The sequence below is a fragment of the Neolamprologus brichardi genome, chromosome 18, assembly GCF_056152115.1.
Source record: "Neolamprologus brichardi isolate AB-2024 chromosome 18, ASM5615211v1, whole genome shotgun sequence".
In the NCBI taxonomy this organism is placed as follows: Eukaryota; Metazoa; Chordata; class Actinopteri; order Cichliformes; family Cichlidae; genus Neolamprologus; species Neolamprologus brichardi.
Genome location: NC_142121.1, coordinates 3058997 through 3080629, shown reverse-complemented (window position 1 = coordinate 3080629; position 21633 = coordinate 3058997). Strand labels below are relative to the sequence as shown.

General features: G+C 45.0%; 1 pseudogene; it reads left to right on the top strand.

Annotated features, from left to right (window-relative positions):
• The first annotated feature begins 331 nt into the window (after positions 1-331).
• LOC148097300 (uncharacterized) lies at positions 332-2799 on the top strand (annotated as a pseudogene).
• The last annotated feature ends 18834 nt before the right edge of the window (positions 2800-21633 follow it).

Genomic DNA, 21633 nt, shown 5'->3' with positions numbered 1-21633 from the left:
GGGTTTAAAATAAGTGAAAAACACTAAGCAAGAGGAATGAACGAGGAGAGGTAGGTATTTTGAGGCAGTGTGTTACGCATAAGCGCTACTGGTTTATATATATTTATATTTGGAGCGTAAATAAGTTTGGCTGAGGGTAAACGCTGAAAAACATGGGACAGCGTCTGAAGTGCTGGGTTAAAACTCTGTGTGTCACCGAGCAGGGGAAGAGGAGCCAGTGACTGCGAGAGAGGTGAGACGCATTCTGAAACCGAAAAAGGGAAGTGTGTCAGGGTAACCCAAGGAGGAGTCGAGGAACGTCACTGGAAGAGGTAAGTCTGTGTTTCAGAGAATGGCGGAGAGCTTAGGTACGACGCGTAGTGGAAAAAGGGGATACAAACCTCTGAAGGATCAGATTGAACAGCTTAAAAAAGCTATTCGTCTGGCTTTCCCTGGGGCGTTAAAACCAACAGAAAAGGAGTGCCAAACTATGGAAATTGAGGTAAGTAAACTCATTACATCCCAACAGAAAGGGCTGGGTGAAAAAATCGCTCTAAGCCTTGTGTTAAAAACTGAAGGAGAAAGATGTGAAGAGAAACTGAAACAACTAGAAGAGGAGTCTGAGGGTCGCTCAGTGACCAGAAAGGTTAAAGGAGAGATGAAAGATTTAAAAGAAACTCAGGCAAAGTGCTGCAAGTGGCTGTTTTTGTGGAATGCAGCGACTTCCTGGATGAAGGAGGATGTTATAGAAAAAACGGGAGACATGGTGAGTATAATGGAGTCATTGAAGCAGCTGAAAGAGGAAAATAAGAAGCTAGAGGACAAAATGAAGAATCTGACCACAAAAACAGAGGAAGCTGACAGGAGTTACACACCAAAATTATACCCTTGGGCCACATTGATGCCTAGTGCCCCGCCACCACCGTATGTCATGCCGGTGATGACCCTTGCAGGTGGACAAGTTCGTGGCCCAGATGGCCAAACTGGAGTGGTGCTTGGGGGCATAGCAGACGTGGAGTACACCATTGCACCACTAGGTGTCCGCAGAGAAGGGTCAACGGCAGAAGAAGGCCAATCTGATAGTGGAGGAGGGAGAATGATAGCCTCAGCTGCAGATAAGGGCTCGACCTCGCCTCCTCCTTCGCTTAACGACGGCAACATAACTTGTGGCGGAGCGTCAATGGTGGAACAGCCAAGGCAGGACAGGGAGGCTGAAAGGACCCCTGCGATGGAGGACATGATGTCACCAGAGGACGCAATGGCACAGCCAGCGTCTCGCGAGTTGTCACCATTGCCAAAGGAGGGGCAGGCCCAAACCAGTAGGTCAGTAAGACCTGAGATAATACCCAAGGAGGAACGCTGGGAAGGGGAAGTGTATGGACTTATGCATGAAGCCCCACGTGCCTTATTGGAGGTGTTGAAGACATTTGATCTCGTAAAGCAGAGTGCAATGAAGGAAGTGTCAAAAGAGGAGGAGCAAGACGATGTGACTTCATCAGAGGAAGAGGCTGATGAGGAGGACGGAGATAGAGGAGGAGTTGAGTGTGAACCAGATACAAGCATAGATTTGAGGGGAAGACGTGTGAAGAAAAATCAGGCAGTGAGACGGCCTATTTTTAAAAGTTCGAAGGGAAAGGGAAAGTTGAGGAAGAATAAGAAAGTGACGGTTAAACCAAGAGCTGCTGACCCTGCTTTAAGCCTGCCTTTAATAGCAGGTCCAAAAAATGAACCAGTCTATCGTGCTTATAAGGTAAGAGATTTGGAAGCATTGGTTAAACAACTTCCACCAATAACTGAGGGAGGAGCTAGTTGGCTGAGAAGGCTGGGCACACTCACTGAAGGAGAGGAACTCGCCATTGGCGATTTTTGTGCCATAGCCGGACGTTGCATGCTTGGTGGTGGGTTAGCAGATGTAGAGGAAATAGCTCACACAACCAGATACGCAAATGATCTGCCATATCATGAGGTGCAAAATAGGTTATCAGATGCAGTCAGAGAGAAGTATCCAACCCCTAATACTGGAGCCATTCCAAAAATTATTTGGGATCCTAAGAACACACCCAGGGAGTTTTTAGCTAAAGCAAAGGAACAATGGCTGTCAGAAACAGGAATACACCCAGGGAAGGAGGGAGAAAGTAGAGCGTGGTTCCGTTCAGCGGTGCTGGCAGGGCTGCCTAACCAAGTTACAATTGATTTAGAAAAGAATCCAGATTTTGCTGTTGCGGATTCCCTGCAGTGGGAGAGGCACGTGGTGCATCGGCTTCAGCAGGAACAAGATCTCGCAAATAAACAAAAGAAAGAGTTGGAGGAAGCCCAGGCGTGGCTGGTTAAGTTGCAGCTGGCGGAAGCAAAGAGTAAGGCTAGCGAGAAAAAAAAAGAAGAGAAGGAGAGTGCAAAGAAAATGATGGTGGCAACGCCCCAGCCTGGTCCTGTGCCTGAGTGGCCAGATCTGGACCCGGATCTCTACCCTGATGACCGCTGGCCCGCCAATGCACCAAGGCAGCGTCAACCCGCAGGGAATTGGGGGACCGGTGGACCGCAGAGAGGGCGTGGTCGATCCGCGAGGGGAGGACAACAGGGAATATCGGTTACAATGTGAGTTGCCCTGGCTGTTACATATGTGGAGCAGAAGGACATTGGTGTCAAGACTGTCCTGAACGGCCGCAAAACAATACAGGGCGAGGCTACTGACCCCAGGCACGAGGAGGCCCGAGACAAGGAGGTGCTTACAGGGGAGCACATCAAGCTCCAAACCCAAATGCAGCACCAGCCGCCCAGTACCCAGTAGCTGACTGGGGCTGGGAGGGGGAGCAGTACTGAAGGGGCCCGGAGAGACCGAACAGTGTGGGGATGGCAGAACCCATGCTGTCGATGACTGTGGAAGGCACTGAATTGCCTTTCCTGGTGGACACTGGAGCAACATATTCAACACTGAAAACCGCACCAGATAATACAGCACTCTCCTGTCACACAGTTAATGTGGTGGGTTTTTCCGGGGTTCCAATGACTCTGCCATTGACAGATCCAGCATTGACAAAGCTGGGAAAACAGACTTTGAAACACCAATATGTGGTGTCATCACAGGCGCCTGCAAATCTCATGGGCAGGGACCTGCTCGTGAAGTTGGGAGCCACAATTCTGTGTTCTGCAGATGGACTGACTGTTACTCTGCCTGGAGGTAAAGAATTCCCGTGCCTGGGATCACCTTCAAAGACTCAATATCTAGTCCAGAACTCTGAACAAGCCACTGCCGAAATCTATTGGGGAAGGCTAGTGGAAGAAGGCATTTTGCAACACTACCAGCGGTGGAAACCCTGGATAATGAGCCTGGCCGTCTATTCCCCGCCGCGTGATCCATACCACGTCACTCTCTTTTATGATAGGGAAGATGATGACACCTATCGGGAACACTTCCAGTCTGATCTCGAAGGTCAGACTTGGAAGGCCCAAACACATGACATTTATGTTGGACCAGAAGGTGTAGCCGTGGCTGTGAAATTTACAGACGAACAACGGTCTTGGTACATTGTGGGAGAAGATACAGCTCCTCACATTACATTGGCGGTCCACGCAAAGCATGAGGCGAGAGATCTGGGGCCGATGGTCAAGCGGGCGTTGGACAACGCGTCCTGGCAAGCCACCCAAATTCCAAATGTCTGGTACACACCAAAATGTAAAATATACCGCATAACTTGTTTGTCTAATGATGCAGTGATCTTGGAACACAAAGAAGTTTCTAGAACACATGGTAGGGAAAGAACGGATCATCCTGATGCAGTGGCGGAGCTTTCCCAACTGCCGGACACATTGTGGTCCATGGGACCCACGGATGTAGGTTTGGCTACCTGTTCACCTGTTTTGTTCCAGCTGAAGTCTGATGCACCAATTAACAGACCACAATACAAGCACAAAGATGAGGCAGAGCAGGGCATAGCTGAAACCATTGAAGGGCTGTTGAAAGTAGGCGTGCTTGAGCCCTCACGTTCATTTTGGAACACACCAATTTTGCCAGTGGAAAAACATGGGACAGGGAAGTAACGTATGGCGCATGATTTGAGAGCCATTAATTCCATACTGCGTACTGAAACTGTGCCCGTACCAAATCCATACACAGCCCTGACAGCTATTACATGGGATCAGAAGTGGTTCACCTGTATTGACCTAGCAAACGCATTCTTTTGTCTACGACTGCACGAGTCACTCAGAGACATTTTTTCATTCACATACAGGGGCCGGAAATTCAGGTACACACGCTTGTCACAAGGCTTTGCACTTTCACCAGGCATTTTCAATCAGGTGCTGAAGGAGGCACTGTCACCATGTCAATTGCCTGAGGGTTGTACATTGATACAATATGTTGATGATCTTCTCATTGCAGCCCCGTCAGCAGTGGCCTGTACGGCAGCATCGCTCGTGGTGTTGAACAGATTGGCAGAATGTGGCTTCAAAGTGAGTAAAGAGAAACTGCAGTTGGTTCGACCAGAGGTAACATTTCTGGGCCGGGTGATCGCACACAAAACAGTGGGATTAATGAACACACACAGAGACCAAATTTTGACACATCCAAAACCAAGGACTGTAAAGGAGTTACTTTCTTTTCTTGGCTTGACAGGGTACAGTAGGCAGTTCATTCCGAACTATGCCGGCAAAATGGCCCCTTCAAGGGACCTGATAAAGCAGGCGGGTGTTCGAAATCTTAAGGCTGAATTGCCTTGGACGCCGGACACAGAGACAGCATTCATTTCACTAAAACAAGATTTGTCGAGAGCCGCAGATCTGGCCACACCTAATTATGATGAGCCATTCTACTTGGATGTTTCTGAAACTAACGCCATTGTAAATGGTGTGTTGTTTCAGAAAAAAGGGGGAGGTAGAGAGGTGCTTATGTATGTTAGCATAAGATTAAACCCAACAGAAGCAAGGTATCCCACATGCACACAATATGCAGCAGGGGTAGCAAAAATCATTCAGAAAACAGCACACATAGTGAGGGAACACCCACTGAAAGTGCTTACCACACACAGTGTAGTGGCGTATGTGAACTCACAGGCATTCACAATGACCCCATTGACACAACAGAGGTTGAGCAAAATCCTAGATGCACCAAATTTGACATTCACACACGAAGGAATTAACATGGCAGATTTAATGGGGTCGGGAGAACCACATGACTGCGTTAAAAAAGCCCAAGCCGAAGAGAAAATCAGGGAAGATCTGAAGGCAGAGCCTATACTTGGAGCTGAGGATTGGTTCACAGATGGATGCTGCCACAGAGATGAAGAAGGATTGAAAGCCGGCTATGCTGTAGTCTGTAGAGTAGGAACTGAGTTTCGGGTAAAAGAAGCAGGAAGAATTGAGGGACAGCAGTCGGCTCAGAGAGCTGAAGTGATAGCCTTAACTCGAGCTCTGAGGTTGGCTAAGAACATGAGAGTGAACATCTACACTGACTCAGCATATGCGTTTGGAGCAGCTAATGTGGAACTGGCTCAGTGGAAAAGAGCCGGGTTCAGAACAGCAAACAATGCACCAATCTGCCACAAAAAGGAAATGGAGGAACTGGAAAAGGCCTTGGAGGATCCAGACGAGGTAAGTATCATAAAATGCAAAGGGCATTCACAAGCAAACAGTATGGTGGCAAAAGGAAACCGGAAAGCTGATGAAGCCGCCAAGGAAGCAGCAGGTTATAAAGGACAGAGACAAATGGTGCAGGTAACCGCAGAAGAGGAAGCGGGCACTGACAGGATGGAGGAACTCAGACAGGCTCAGGAGGAGAAATCCCCAGAGGAAAAGGGGGTGTGGCGAAGCAAAGGAGCCTGGCAGGATGGAAACTTGTGGCGGGGGCCGGATGGGCGTCCCGCTTTAACGACAAAATTGGCGGAACAGAAGGTAAGTGAGGCCCACGGGCTTGGCCACGTGGGTGTGAAACAGATGGAGAGAAACTTGTGTCGATGGTGGCATCCTGAGTTGAGAAGGATGATACTGGAGAAGGCCAGAACGTGCCTGATTTGTGGGGCACACAACCCGAAGCCGGCGGTGAAACCTGAAGCCAGTAACTTCCTCATGCCAGAGAGGCCGGGAGAAGAAATTGTGATTGATTATACTGACATGATTGACACAGGCCCTGGTGGGGTGAGATATTTGTTGGTATGTGTGGATGCGCTGACTGGATGGCCCGAAGCATGGGCAACCAAACGCGAGGACGCGAAAAGTGTGATTAAGTGTTTAATCAATCATTACATTCCAAGGCATGGGTTTCCCAAGAGAATTAGGTCGGACAATGGCACTCACTTTAAGAACAAAGATTTGCAAGAAGTAGAGAGGATGTTGGGGGTGCAACATAGGTTTGGGACAGTTTACCATCCCCAATCTCAAGGGAAAGTAGAGAGAATAAACCTAAATTTGAAAAATAAGTTGGCTAAAATTTGTGCGCAAACAGGGCTAAATTGGGTCGCAGCCCTGCCGATTGCTTTGATGACCATAAGATGTTCTGTTAACCAATCCACAGGTTTTACGCCTTATGAGCTGCTGACTGGGAGACAGTTCCCAGCACCGTGGACAGTGGTCCCGGTGGAGCAGCCCAGGACAGGTAATAAGTCTCACGCAGAATATTTTAATGAGTTGAAAGCTCTTGTGTCCAGTTTCACAAAACAGGTTACATGTGAGAGGCCCGTGGGGAAAGGAGAGGTCCCGGACGCAAAAGCAGTGTGGCTAAAGGTCATTACGCGAAAGTGGAAGGAGCCTCGCTGGACTGGTCCGTATGAGGTGACTGCCCGGACGGCCACAGCAGTCCAGCTCAAAGGGAAAGGTGACACCTGGTTCCATTGGACGCAGTGTGCAGCAGCAGACGAGCGTCTAGTGGACGAGGACCCGGCTACACCAAACACAGGGGGTAACGAATTAAAGAGGCAGAATAAACCCTCTCCCCTGTGCAACGGGCCGACCAGTAGTCTACCTGGTAGGCCGAAGAAAAAAGAGGCGCCGAGGAGGAAATCGCCGCGTCTACAGAAAGGAGTGGTAGCAAACTGAGAGTTTGAAAAGGGGTGGTTTAAAAACAAAAAACAAGAGACATAAGAGAAATAGAAACAAATTAAGCTTTTAAATTTATCCTAAGCAAAATTCACATAATAAAATGCCACGCCGTGAATCAGAGAGCAGTGAGGAGAGAGGAACCATTAAAATGTCGCTTGTGGTTGTACGTCTGATGTTTGTAATAATATTAATAATGGCCATATGTTTCCTTGTCCATCTTTTGCAGAAAAGCCCACCCCAGCTGTCTGAACACAGAGGCCCATCCCGTCCAGTACCAAAAGAGAAACCGTTTACTGAAGCAGGGCCGAACTCGAAGCGCGAAATCTCGGGTAGGCGGGATGAGTGCCTCAGCACATATGGTGGACTAGAGTTGAATTACGTTAATGAATCTACAACTTCATTCACATTTGACTTATGTGATGTTTTCAAGTGCGAAGGGGCAGACAGTAGCTGGAGAGGATACAATGTGTGGATTTGCTGGGATTATGCAGTGAGCACACAATGTGAAAGAGGAAGTCGGCCCTTTGCGAACTGGTGTCGGAATTGGGATCAGGTAAAGGGTTACACGGGGGAAAACTGGGAACCGTTGGAACAGGGATCAGAGAACGAGCTAAAACTCCAAAGAGACTACAGCCCATCTAAGAATCCGTTGACTTTGTCGCTGGGAAATTGGCGTCGTAAAAATCCTGTATACTTAGTTCTGGGTGTGGAAACTGTGGGAACTGATCCAAAGGGGTTAATTTAAAATTAATTTTCTCGGAAAGGCCAACTCCGTAAAGCCAGTGGGAGAAGAACAGGCCACACACGTGATAGACAAACCGATAAATTCTGTTGCAGATTTTACAGGACATAGGGGAAATGAGTCGTTAAATGGGGTACCGGAGGAACAGGAACCAAAGGGTAGACGAGTCCTGATAGTGGACTATACTAGTTTGAAACCCCAAGATTTATTGAGCGTGCCACCGGGTTCAGTGACAGTAATCTCTGGCTGGACTGGATGGCTCAAAATGCTAGGGAACAGCAGGTGTCCAATTGTGTAGCTTGTGCCTCAGCTAGGCCACGTTTGTTCACAGAGCCCGCTCCACTCCATCCTGAGGACAAGTGGGGCTATGATTGTATGTTGCGACTAACTAGAGGAGCAGTGAATACTGGAAACTGTACTATGTTGTCCAGCTTATTTCCCCCAATTGATAAGCGGACAAAGCTAGGACCATTCTGGCCTAAAAAAGATAATTATACGTGTTTCAAATTCTCCACCGATAAGGTAGTATATAACGTGGGAGAAATTGACCCAAGTTGGTGCTCTGTTATCCAGACAGGGAGAACCTCAAATAATGTAAGTGATGCATCCACCTTAATTGGAACCTGGGCTAGAGGTGGACTTTATTATTACTGTGGCCATAAGACTCTTCTGGGAAGCGTGGGGATGTGCGCAATGGTGAGATTAGGAGCACCTCTAATGCTAATTGGGAATCAAGTAAAGACCACTCAACAACACAACACCCGCATATTGGCAGCTAGACGAAAGAGGCATATCCTGTCCGGAAGTGGGACTGAGCGAATGCACACTTATGACCCTAGGCTGAACTCTCCGACCTGGATCGACTCAATAGGGGTCCCCAGGGGAGTTCCAAGTGAATATAAACTTGCAGATCAAGTAGCAGCCGGTTTTGAGAATCTTCCAATAATCTCTGCTCTCTTTCCAGTGACCCCGAACAAGAATGTAGACAGAATTAATTATGTTCACTATAATTTGCTGAGGCTCTCTAACCTTACCAGAGACGGGGTGACCTGTGGTTGCTGTCTCATCCCTTGTGTCCGGAGTTTGTTAGAGAAGGTGATTACGAGGGCAGTGGATCCTGGGGCGGTGGCCCCAATGTCCATGATGCCAGTGAGGGATGTGGAAGTATTTGAGGTGGCCGAGGTGTGAGCAACCACGTGTATGTCGACCTCTGGCAGGCCCGAGGTCGAAAAGGGGGAATTGTGGGGTTGAACAAAAGTATTTTACCAGCACAATATAATCTGCAGTATAATCATTGCCTTAACAATGTAACAGATAGCTTTAAGATGGCCTTAAAATGTGTATGCATATGATTATCCTACTAACCTTGTATTTCAGGTACAGTTCTAACTATTTTCACACATTGCATTTTGTGCTTATTAAGAGTTGTGGCTCAGTCTATTGAGGGTTAGAAGCTTCACCGAGCGCGACGTCTTGGTTGATATATTGGGGGAGACTTGGAGCGTAAAGGGGCGCAGGCTTACAAAACATATATATCTGGCTATTCTTTATTATCTTTATTGGTTCATATTCTTTTATGAGGTTTTAAGTAGTATCATTTGATTAAGACATTTATTCAACATAGTACACATATAGTTTTAGTAAACTGCTAACACATTAGAGAGTGGCCTCTGTTTGACTGTGAGTGTTAGTGCGTGAGGTGAAAGGTGAAATTGAGTGCATCTCAGGCTGACACACACACACACATGAACACACAGTAGATAGAGTCATTTATAGGTGAGAGGTTAATCATGTTTGCCTGTAACTCTAGAATTGTCTCTGTAAAAGAGGAATGGTTTCTTGCTGTCTCTGCAAATAGAAGAACAGTTTGCCAGACAAGAAGTGAAAGTCAGACCGCTGACAGGAAACATCTGTCGTGGAGACGGAGACAGTGTTATCTTTAATTGTGTTAAAAGTCATTGTGATTATGAATTCTATCTATGTACACCTGTATGTCTGTGACGTTTTTGGGGCGTCATTAAATTTAAGCCCTCAAAGATATAAAACACCTGCTTATGCTCTGTAAGTCGAAGATCAGTTGCTGTCTGTGTATGGTAGTGATCTTCCCACGCGTGTACTTCATTAAAATCATCGTTTGATTGCACCTGGCTGGATCAGTGTTGTTATTCCTGGATTACCTCCTGCACCTCTCCTCAATATTGAACCTAACAGTACGCATGAGCCAAGTGAGGAAACACTATCACGGGGAGCCGTCTGCACCGGAAGCCGGTCACAGACCGCAGCCTCCAGGCTGGGCACACAGCAGGAGGGAGGCAAAGAAGCCCCCCAGCCAGACTGAGAGGACCCCCAGAGCCCCAGCAGCCACGGTCGATCACAGCCCCGGTGCAGAGAGCGCCCTCCGAGGAAACACTGGAGATATGACACAATAGGATATATACTGGGTAAAAAGATAAAATAAATAAGAACGGGATACAATATAAATATAAATATAAATAGAGTAAGAAGATTAAAAAATGAATAAGAATAAAATCAATAAATATTAGGTAAAACCTAAATTAACAATAGAATAACAGGATAGAATAAATAAGCGTAAAATAAATAAACGTTAAGTAAAAGCCAAATTAAAAAGGTGGTCTTGAGCCTGTTCTTAAAAACATGTACGTTCTCTGCGGCCCTGAGCTCCTCCGGCAGGCTGTTCCACAGACGAGGACCATACCACTGAAAAGCTGCCTCTCCGTGAGTATGTGTCCTGACTTTAGGGACAATCAAAAGGCCAGTACCAGAGGACCTCAAGGTCCGCGAGGGTTCATATGGTAAAAGCATATCTGAGAGATAAGAAGGCCCAAGACCATTAAGACATTTAAAAACCAATAAAAGAAGTTTAAAATCGATCCTGAAACACACGGGGAGCCAGTGCAGCGATTCTAAAACTGGTGTAATGTGGGCCCGCCCTCTTGTCTTTGTCAGCACACGAGCTGCAGAGTTTTGTAAAAGTTGTAAAGGTGAAATATTCTTTTTAGGAAGACCAGAGAGCATGGCAGTAATCAATGCGACTGGTAATAAAAGCATGCATCAACATCTCCGTGTTGGCCCGAGAGAGAATAGGGCGGACTCTGGCTATATTTTTTAGATGATAAAATCCAATTTTGGTTACATGTTTAATATGTGGGATAAAACCAAGCTCAGAGTCAAAAACAACACCCAGGTTTTTCCCTTGTAGTGAAGGGCATAGTGAAAATGCCTGTAATTTAGACAAGAGTTTCTCTCTCTGAGCCTCAGGACCGACGATTAAAACTTCAGTTTTGTCCTGGTTAAGCTGTAAAAAGTTTTCTGCCATCCAAGATCTTATATCTAAAATACAGTTAAAAGGGCATCCATTGGTCTGGTGTCATCAGGAGACACGGAAATGTACAGCTGAGTGTCATCAGCGTAACTGTGAAAGTTCACTCCATGCCTCCTGATGACACCGCCGAGAGGGAGCATATACAAATTAAAAAGTACAGGGCCTAAAACTGACCCTTGAGGCACACCACATGTCATTTTATGGATCTTAGAGGAGCATGTATCCATACTCACCATAAAAGTTCTGTCTGAGAGATAGGAAGTGAACCAGTTGTGTACAGCACCAGAGAGGCCCACCATGTGTTTCAGTCTGTTTAAAAGAATAGCGTGGTCTACTGTATCAAAGGCTGCGCTTAGATCCAGTAGCACCAGGACTGAGAGCTTTTGGGAGTCCCAGTTACATCTAAGATCATTTAAAACCTTTAGGAGAGCAGTCTCTGTGCTGTGGTTCACCTTAAATCCAGACTGGAATATCTCCAGGATCTGTCTATCACTCAAAAAGTCATTAATCTGAGTAAAAACAAGTTTTTCTAAAATTTTACTTAAAAATGGTAAGTTGGATACAGGTCTGTAGTTATTAAAATCATTACAATCTAAATTGCTCTTCTTCAGAAGGCGCCTCACCACCGCCGTTTTAAAGGCAGCAGGGAAGACACCCAACTGAAGAGAGCAATTCATCATGTATAAAAGCTCAGCTTCAAAAAATCCATAAAGTGTTTTAAAGAGTGAAGAAGGGATTGGATCTAAAAGACATGTGGTGGGTCTCACTGTGGAAAAAACTTTCTTAAGGTTCTCAGCATTAACCAGGACAAAGCTGTCCAGTGTCTCCTTGGGTACAATCGAGTCCTCAGATGTGTTTAAAATCATATCGCGAGAAGATAAAATATCAGATCTGATGGCGCTGACTTTTCCCCTGAAGTGGTCTGCAAACTGCTCACAGAGTGAGTCTGTGGGGGTTCTTTGGGAGCTCTTAAAATCAGGGTTAAATGAATGATCTATGGTGGAAAAGAGGACCTTGGGATTATTTTTGTTATTACTGATTATTTTGGCAAAGTATGAATTTCTTGAATTCCTTAATGTATTATTGTACATTTTAAGTTGCTCGCAAAATATTTGATGGTTAATTGTATTTTTATTTTTCCTCCATCTCCTTTCTGCTGCCCTGCAATTTCTTTTGAATTTTTGACTTCTTCGTTTCTCCAGGGTGATGCATGTTTTACGTTAATCTTTTTGGTGGTGAGTGGAGCAACGGAGTCAAGGCTTTTCTTCAGTTTGCTGTTAAAATGACTAAAAATAAAATCACAGGGTGCAGGTAAAATCACAGGGGGGCATTCGTCTAAAACCCTGGTAAAATTTGCAGCCACTTCAGAGGTTAGATAGTGCCTCCTCACAGTTCGCACTGAGGTCTCCCGCTGAATAAAACCGGTGATGTTAAAAAACACACAGTAGTGGTCAGAGACAGCCAAGTCAACAACAGAGGACACACTGGCAGACAGCCCATGGGTGATGACCAGGTCCAGGGTGTGTCCTCTGTTGTGAGTCGGCTGCGTGACGTGCTGGGTAAAATCCAAACAGTGAAGAATGTTTAAGAATTCTTTTGATGCAGGGTCAGAAGGATTATCTATGTGCAGGTTAAAATCACCGGTTAAAACTACCATATTATATTTTGAATGTATGTTTGTTAAAAATTCTGAGAATTCCTTGATAAAAGCAGCACTGTCTTTAGGTGGTCTATAAATTGTGACAGATAAAACTGGAGGGCTGCTGAAAACAATAGCATGGAATTCGAAAGTGGTAAAATGATCAAATAAAATTTGTTTGGAGGTGAGTGTGTTGTTGGCTAAAGATGCAGTCCCACCACCTCTCTCACCACTTCTAATAGAAAAAGAGAAATTAAAATTTGGTGGGGAGGCCTCAGTGAGAACAACTGGTGCATCCGAACCCAGCCATGTTTCAGTTAAAAATAAACAGTCAAGTTTATTATCTAAAATTAAATCATTAATAATAAAAGACTTGTTCAACAGAGAGCGGACATTTAAAAGTGCCATACTGATTGAGACCGGTGGACTTTTGACAACAGAGTTGAATGGATGTTGACATTTTTGAAGAGGCCGGAGGTTATTAATGTTTTTGGAGTTACTGGATTTATGATAATTCTGTTGCTCTCCGTTTGTGATTATGACGGGTATTGTGTTGACTGTGGGAGAGAAAGGTCCGAGTCCAGAGTTTTGTGTATTACTGTTAAAAGTGGAACAAATATAGGAGCTGGGACCAGGGGAACATCAGTCAGTGACAGACAGATCAGCAGGTAATGTCGGTTTGGGGTAGAGACAGGGCGGTGTGCGGGAGTGCTGTACGCCAAATGCCAAATTGGCGGACAGCAAACGGCGTCCCCAGGCGTTGAGGTGGAGCCCGTCTGCTCCAAAAAGATGCCTCCTCTCCCAGAAGGCATCAAAATTGTTAATAAAACCCACGCCATGGGAGACACAGGCGGAGGAAAGCCAGGTGTTAAGGCTGAGCAGCCGGCTGAAACGGCCTATCCCTCTGCCACAGGTGGGGGTGGGCCCGGAGATAAAAGCACTCACCTGCAACTGACCAAGGACGCTGAAGAGTTGGAGGAAGTCCAGCTTCAGCAGCTCAGATTGCTGTTTGGGGATGTCATTGGTGCCGATATGGATGATGAACCGGTTGGCCTGTGGGTGGGATGCCAGAATGTTGGGAATTCTGTCCACTATGTCGGCAACGGTGGCTCCCGGGAACGACAGTGTGAGCGCCCCCCTCATCCGCACGTTCCTGACAATGGAATCCCCGAGGACCAGCGTGGAGAGAGGAGGTGCCATCGGGGGCTGCTGGCCATCTGAGACACCCGCGCCGCGGCACCAGGGGTGTTCAGATGGAGATGCGCCAGCCGGACTGCGTGAGTGACTCCCAGGTAGCCGCGTCATGGGTCCTCTTCTCCGAGGAGCCGGGGTGAAGCACAGCTCTCCGCGGTGAGTTTGCACCACAGCGTCGGGTTGCCCGCCGCGGCTCCTGGGGCGTAGTGGTGGAGATGGCGCAGACCTCAGCGACACAGCGGGATGGCAAGAGCTAGCGGCCAGAGGAGGAAAGTCCACAGGATCCAGGACATTGAATTTATTCTCTAGTACTACCGCGCCGGAGGGGTGAGGGTGCGAGAGACGGATCCTCCTGGCCCCTCTCAACCATGGTCCATGGCGCTGGTTGGAGTGGAGTGGAGCTGACCAGAGCCTTGGGTCTGGCCCCTAGCTGAAACCAGGAGTTCTCATCCATGGCAGAAACATCAGCGACGCAAGTTGAGAACCTGTGTTGTCTGTTGGCGGGATCTTGGGACACAGCAGCAGGGTGGTTCACTGTGTCGGCTAGCTCAGCGCTAGTAGCGGTTGTTTGAGCTTTGCCAAGGAGGATCGTGTCAAGTTTGCGTTCAGCCCCCTGGATTTGGTATAGCGTGGATATCCTTTGTTCCAGCTCAATCACTTTTTGGCTCAGGTTGATGCAGCTTTCACAACTGGATGTTGAGGTAAGTGCCATTCCGAAATCTCGTACCGGCAACAGCATCAAAAACAAAAATAGAAACTGCCACTTTAGCTTACGTTAGCTAGTTGCGGCAGTTGCTAGCCTCCTGTTCTCTAGCAACTCCTGTTCTTGTACAAACAGTGAACACAGTTGTTTTTCTGGTGAGACAGCTTGAGTTTTCTCAGTTTCTCTCTGTTTTTCCTTGTTGTCCGTTTTTGTTCTTACAAGGATTCTGAAGGAAAGCAGGAGAGCAGCAGAAAGAGAAAATTATTAGAATACAATGTGTTAAATTTGCTTAGATAAGAGGGTCCAGCATTAGATGAGAGGAACAGGGAAGGATTTGTCTGTATTTTAGTTTGGCTTAGCTGTAGCCTGAGAGTGTGTAATTGTTTAGAGGGAAAGGAATTTATGGACACTGGGGTTCTGCTGTCATAAAAGGAGACAGGAAGCTACAGTTGGGGGTTGCTGATGCTGATGCTTGTACCTTTAATAAAAACTCATAATTGTTATAACTTAGATCGATCTCTGCCAGGGATTGATTTGCAACGCTTGTCCTCAACTTCTGTTATTTCAGCTGAATGTGTTCTCACGTCTTCTTCTCAGTGAGCTGCACTAGCTTAACTGTTTGAGCTATTTTAGCCTACCTGTTTGCTGCTCCGGCCGGCTCGGCTCCTTTTCCTCCACATAATCGAAGATGTGGACTAAGATGTTCCTGAGCTGGTCGGCACTATTTTGGATTCTCCTGACGCTCGTCTACCATCCTACGGCCGGACTGCTCCGCTATACAGCCGCTGAGCTCCTGCGCCTTCGCAGGCAGCTGTCGCTCCCGTTCATTGACAAATAAGGGACCTCTCATCCAAGACCTCCTATCTGACCATAAGTTTGACTTTTTCTGCTTAACTGAAACCTGGCAACAACCTGATGACTTTTCTCAGCTAAACGAATCTGCTCCTCTGGGGTTTGTTTACTTTTCTAAACCCCGCTGCTCAGGTCGTGGGGGTGGTCTCGCGATCCTTTTTCGCCAGCACTTGAAAGTCCTGCCAGTTAATCTTGATACCTTTAGTTCTCTAGAGCAAGGTTATTATCGTTAACGAAAACTAACAAAATAACGAAAACTAGAAGTGAAAAAACATTTTCGTTAACGGAAATAAAAATAATAACAAAAAAAGGAAAACTAACTAAAACTATAATGAGTGTTCACAAAACTAACTAAAATTAACTGAATTTATAGCAAAAATGTGTTTAGTTTTCATTGATGTGTGCGTGTCATACAATAGTCAAGGGTGAAAATGAAGTTTAGTTTAAAGATTTTTTTCTTGCTGTCTAATTATGCCAGCAGGTGGCAATACGTTAGTCGAGTCATCTGTGTCACTGCTCAGTCCTCGCACAGAATCATGTCAGGAAAAGTCGGGAGCCAGAGTCCAATTTGGGATTACTTTGAATATGACTGTGTTTTGGATAAAGCAAGTGTCTTGTAGTGGAAAGAGACAAATTATGAGGGACATTTCTAAAGGGAAAAAAATCCCACAAACCTTAAAGTGCACTTGAAAAGCTCACACAAGAAGGCTAACCTAGCTTACCTTGAGAAGGTAAGGGAGCACACTCAACCCTCATCCCCAGAAAACAGAAGCTAACCCCAGGCAAGGCAGCGTGATACATCCCGAGACAACAGGACGGGGATATCTACACAACTGTGTGAGTCAATTACCTTCAAAAAGTTTATCAATTCACTTGAACCAAAATTACGAACACCCGGTGCTGCGAGAGTTAATAGTCTCGTTGGGGCCAAGATATACATTTTATAGTTGCCTGGTATCAATGGTTGTTCATCTGCCTTTATTTATTCATTTATTTATTTAAAGAACCCATAGGTGGGAATGTGAGTTGTCTGTCTCTGCGACAGACAGCGACCTGTCCAGGGTGCAGGGTATGGTAGCTGGAATAGCAACATACCCAAGGATAAGCAGAAGAAAATGACTGATATGATGAAACTGGGATTTTGTTACACTGTTTTAGTTTTAGTTGTGTTTATTGCAAACACAACTAAAACTATAACTGAAACTAATCAAAACTAAACTGAAACTAAGGATTTTCAAAAAAATAAAAACTAAACTAAACTAGCAAACAATTGGTAAAAACTAATTAAAACTGATATAAAATTGAAAATCTGAAGTCAAAACTAAATAAAAATAAAAACTAATGAAAATTGCAAAACTATTAATACCCTGCTCTAGAGGTCCTTGCATGTGAGCTGAATGGACCCATTCCCACCATCATAGCTACTGTATACCGCCCCCCCCCAAACCTAACCCTGTCTTCCTCAGTGACTTTGCTAATCTACTAACCCATCTTTCATCTCTCTCCCCAAATGTGATCTTGGTGGGAGATTTCAACATTCACATGGACAATAATGACCTTCTGCTCACCAGAGACTTTTCCTCCTGTCTCGAAGGCTCTGAATTTAAACAATTTATCGACTTTCCCACTCACTCTAAAGGACACACCCTGGACTTGGTCTGCTGTTCTGGTCTTACTCCCTCGAATCTTTCTGCTACTGAAATCCCCATAACTGACCACTTCCTCCTTTCATTTAATCTCACTCTCTGCTGCTCTTCTACCAAGCCAACCCGTCTCATCTCGTTCCGCAACATCAAGAACATTGATATGGACATTCTCACTACCAGTTTGGACAATGTTCAGATTCCGGACTTCTATTCTACTCCTGATGATTTGTTGTTATATTATAATAATTGTCTACGCACTGTCCTTGATTCTCTGGCTCCTGTAAAAACCCACTGTGTTTCCTTCGCTCGCTCTGCTCCCTGGTTTACCTCTGACCTCCGAGCTCTGAAGGCCAAAGCTCGGCAGCTAGAGCGTAAATATAAGAAATCTGGTTTAACTGTTGATTCAGAAATCTATAAATACCACGTACTTCAGTATAAAGACTCCATCAACAAGGCCAAACAAAGCTTCTACTCTGGTATTATCAGTTCTTATGAGGGTAATGCAAGGACTCTGTTTTCAGTTCTCAACAAACTAATTCAACCCCCCAACGCTTTACCACCGCACTTCTATTCCTCTGAAGCCTGCAACTCCTTGATGCTGTTCTGGACTACGAAAATCAATAACATCCACCAGCAACTCAGATCAAATGTTGTGTCTACGCCCTCTCCAGAACCTTTTCTCCTTTTTGAGCCGTTTTCCACTTTTCATCTTCCTGATTTATCTGATATTTCCGAGTTCATATGTAAATCAAAGCCTGCCACATGTCATCTTGACCCCATGCCCACGGGGCTTGTGAAATCCTGCCTCTCTTCTTTACTCCCACTCATCTCTGCTATCATTCACTCTTCTCTCACCACCGGTATCGTTCCCTCCTTAATGAAGACTGCTCTAGTCACTCCTATACTGAAAAAACTTTCTTTAGATCCTAACAACTTTAACAACCTCCGTTCGATTTCCAATCTACCCTTCATTTCTAAGATACTTGAAAAAGTGGTTGCAGCTCAACTTCATTTACACCTGGTTAATAATAACATCTACGAGAGATTTCAATCTGGTTTTCGCTCATGTCACAGTACTGAAACTGCTCTACTTAAAGTCACTAACGATCTTCTAATCGGAGCTGACTCTGGACTTCTCACCATTCTCGTCCTTTTAGATCTGAGCTCAGCCTTCGACACCATTTCTCACTCTGTACTTGTAAGCAGACTTTCCTCTCTCGGCATCTCTGACACACCCCTCGCCTGGTTTCAATCATATCTCCTCGACCGTTCCCAGTTTATTCAATTAAGATCATTCCGCTCTCGTCTATTCCCCGTCACCTCTGGTGTACCCCAAGGCTCAGTTTTAGGCCCTCTTCTCTTCATAATATACATCCTCCCTCTAGGTACCATCTTCCGCAAATTTGAACTTCAGTTTCACTGTTTTGCTGATGACACCCAGTTATATCTCTCTTGCAAACCTGATTCCTCCCTCCCACCTTCTTCCCTTACAGAATGTCTATCCGAGTTAAAATCCTGGTTTACCTCTAATTTTCTAAAGCTCAATGAGGATAAAACGGAGATCCTCCTTATTGGCACCAAATCCAACCTTTTGAAGGCAAACCATTTCTCACTCACCATCGATAACTCCACAGTTTTCCCTTCTCCTGAGGTTAAGAGCCTTGGTGTCATCCTAGACAGTTCACTTTCTTATAAATCTCACATCAATAATCTCACCCGTTGTGCCTTCTTCCATCTACGTAACATTAACAGATTGCTTCCTTCTCTTTCCAACCAGTCTACATCCATTCTTGTCCACAGTCTTGTTACCTCCCGTATTGACTACTGCAATTCTCTTCTGCATGGTCTCCCCCAAACATCCCTCCATAAGCTTCAACTGGTTCAGAACTCTGCTGCTCGCATTATCACCAGAACCCCTCCTACCAGCACATCACCCCTGTTCTTCAAGAACTTCACTGGCTCCCTGTAAAATTCCGGATAATTTTCAAACTTCTTCTGCTCACCTTCAAGGCCATTCATAACCTCGCTCCTCCTTACCTTTCTGATCTGTTAACCACCACCTGTTCTGCCCGTTCACTTCGTTCTTCTTCTTCTATCCAGCTTGCTGTACCTTCCTTCCGCCTCACCACCATGGGAAGCAGAGCTTTCAGCTGCTCTGCTCCCAGGCTGTGGAACTCTCTGCCCCCAGAAATAAGAAACATTTGTTCTCTCCCCCAGTTTAAATCCCAACTCAAAACCAATCTGTTCAAATCTGCATATTCACTGTGAATCCACTGTTTGTTAATTTTATTTTGTGCTTTTATTTTATTGTTCTTATTCTGCCATTCTTTTACTAAGTGTTTTATCCTATTGTAAAGTGTCCTTGGGTGACTTGAAAGGCGCTCATAAATAAAATTTATTATTATTATTATTATTATTATTATTACTTAGAAGCAGGTTTGCAGGAGACTCTCCATCTTATCTGTAAATGTAAGACAACAAGAGGGCAATGGCCCAGTGGATGCAGAGTGGGGGTCTCAGTGTTTGTAATATGTTAACTCTGTTTTCTATGTTGTGTAGAAGAATTTGGTGTAGCTGGGGAGAGAGGAGATTACTTTTATGACCGGCAGGAAGTCACGGACACAGAAACACACACAGTGCTTTGACTGTTACGACGCACCCACACCTACATGCACACTTACTCACGTGCACTTACACATACACACAGGTGCTCGCATAGCAGAGTGAAGCTGACCCCCCACCCACTTGAAACGTAAAGGCAAATAGGCGGAGCGGTTAGTGCTACGTTTGTGCAGATTTGTGCAGGTAAAATTAGCGTTTGTGCTGCTACGGTTTACGAGATATTAAAAGTTATATTTTTTGCCGATGACGTCACCATCCCCCCAGACTGCTCCAAAACGGGCCAAAATGGTCTACTTTTTTAGTGCTACGTTTGTGCTGATTTGTGCAGTTAAAATGAGCGTTTGTGCTGCTACGGTTTCCGAGATATTAAACTTTATTTTATAGGTCATTCAAAGGTCACCATCCCCCCAGACTGCTCCAAAACGGGCCAAAATGGTCTACTTTTTTAGTGCTACGTTTGTGCTAATTTGTGCAGGTAAAATAACGTTTGTGCTGCTACGGTTTTTGAGATATTAAACATTATTTTATAGGTCATTCAAAGGTCACCATCCCCCCAGACTGCTCCAAAACAGGCCAAAATGGTCTACTTTTTTAGTGCTACGTTTGTGCTGATTTGTGCAGGTGAAATTAGCATTTGTGCTGCTACAGTATCTGAGATATAATGATTTTAATTATTACGGCCTACACTGTATAACACCAGTGTCTGTGGCAGTGAGTTTCAGCAGCTGTGGAGTTTTGCACTTTTATAGAAGGCTGTCCACTTTTTCTAGGCTTGCTGCATATTAACTTTTATTAGTTTACACTTTAGTAACACAATTTATTCAGCGGAAAGGTCAATATTTCTTTTGTTACCAGTGCAGAAACGTACACAAGGTAGGCTAAAGTTTTTCTGTGGCAAAACTGTAAGGAAGGAAAATCGCTATTGGCTGTCCTAGAAGTCGCTAGAAGTCGCTAAATGACGTCATCCCCTAATTTGCATAATTGGTCATGCTAATGTAATTGTAACCTACGTTGTTGGAAAGAGAAATAACATCGTGGAAGAGACATAAAGTGAGTAAAAAACGTCCTAAATGCATTTAGAGTTCATTTAGAACTACAAATTAAATTTCTTCTAGCAATTATTGTTTTTTTTAATGTCACAATTCCAACCCTGCTCCTTAATCCGGGCTTGGACCGGCAAAAGTGACCCGAAATAGGCACTCTGGTGGAGTTACTTTGTGTGTGTGTGTTTATAAGTAGTTTTAAACCTTGAGATCCACAAAACAGCATAAGAGTAAAAGAAGAACTGACTGCGTTACAGCACCCGCTGCTTGTTGAGAGTAAAAGCGATATGCGCTTTCACGTCTTTTTTGCGCTTTCACGGGGTCTGAAAACTCGCTAAATATAGCGACAAAGTCGCTAAGTTGGCAACACTGAACATGTGGCTCTCCGGCCCCTCCACTGTGGCCCTTATAAGACCAAGTAAGTCATTTTTTTTTTATTATAAAGACAACAAGAAAGGGTTCTGTTAACAGTTTGTTTTTTTTATGAAATATCTGCATTGACTATTCACTGAATGTACAAGGCTTTTAAAAGTGATTTAATGTTTCTTAGCTTCAAATCTGTTTACTGTACTTTTCAAGTTGGTTGCCCATCTTTCCTAATTTTCAGTTATTATGGAAAGGACTCACGTAGCTGGCTTCATTTTAACAAATACTTTTTTGCGTTATAAAGCTTTGATGATTCATTTTCTTATCAAATCTAAAAATAAACATTTTTATTTACATTTCCATAGCTTAAACGATACGACAACTCATTTTCTAGATATTTATAGGCTCTTTCTTTTTTTAGGCTTTAGACAGGTTTTGTAGCAGCAGGGGAAAAGGGGCCCTTTGAACTGAAAAG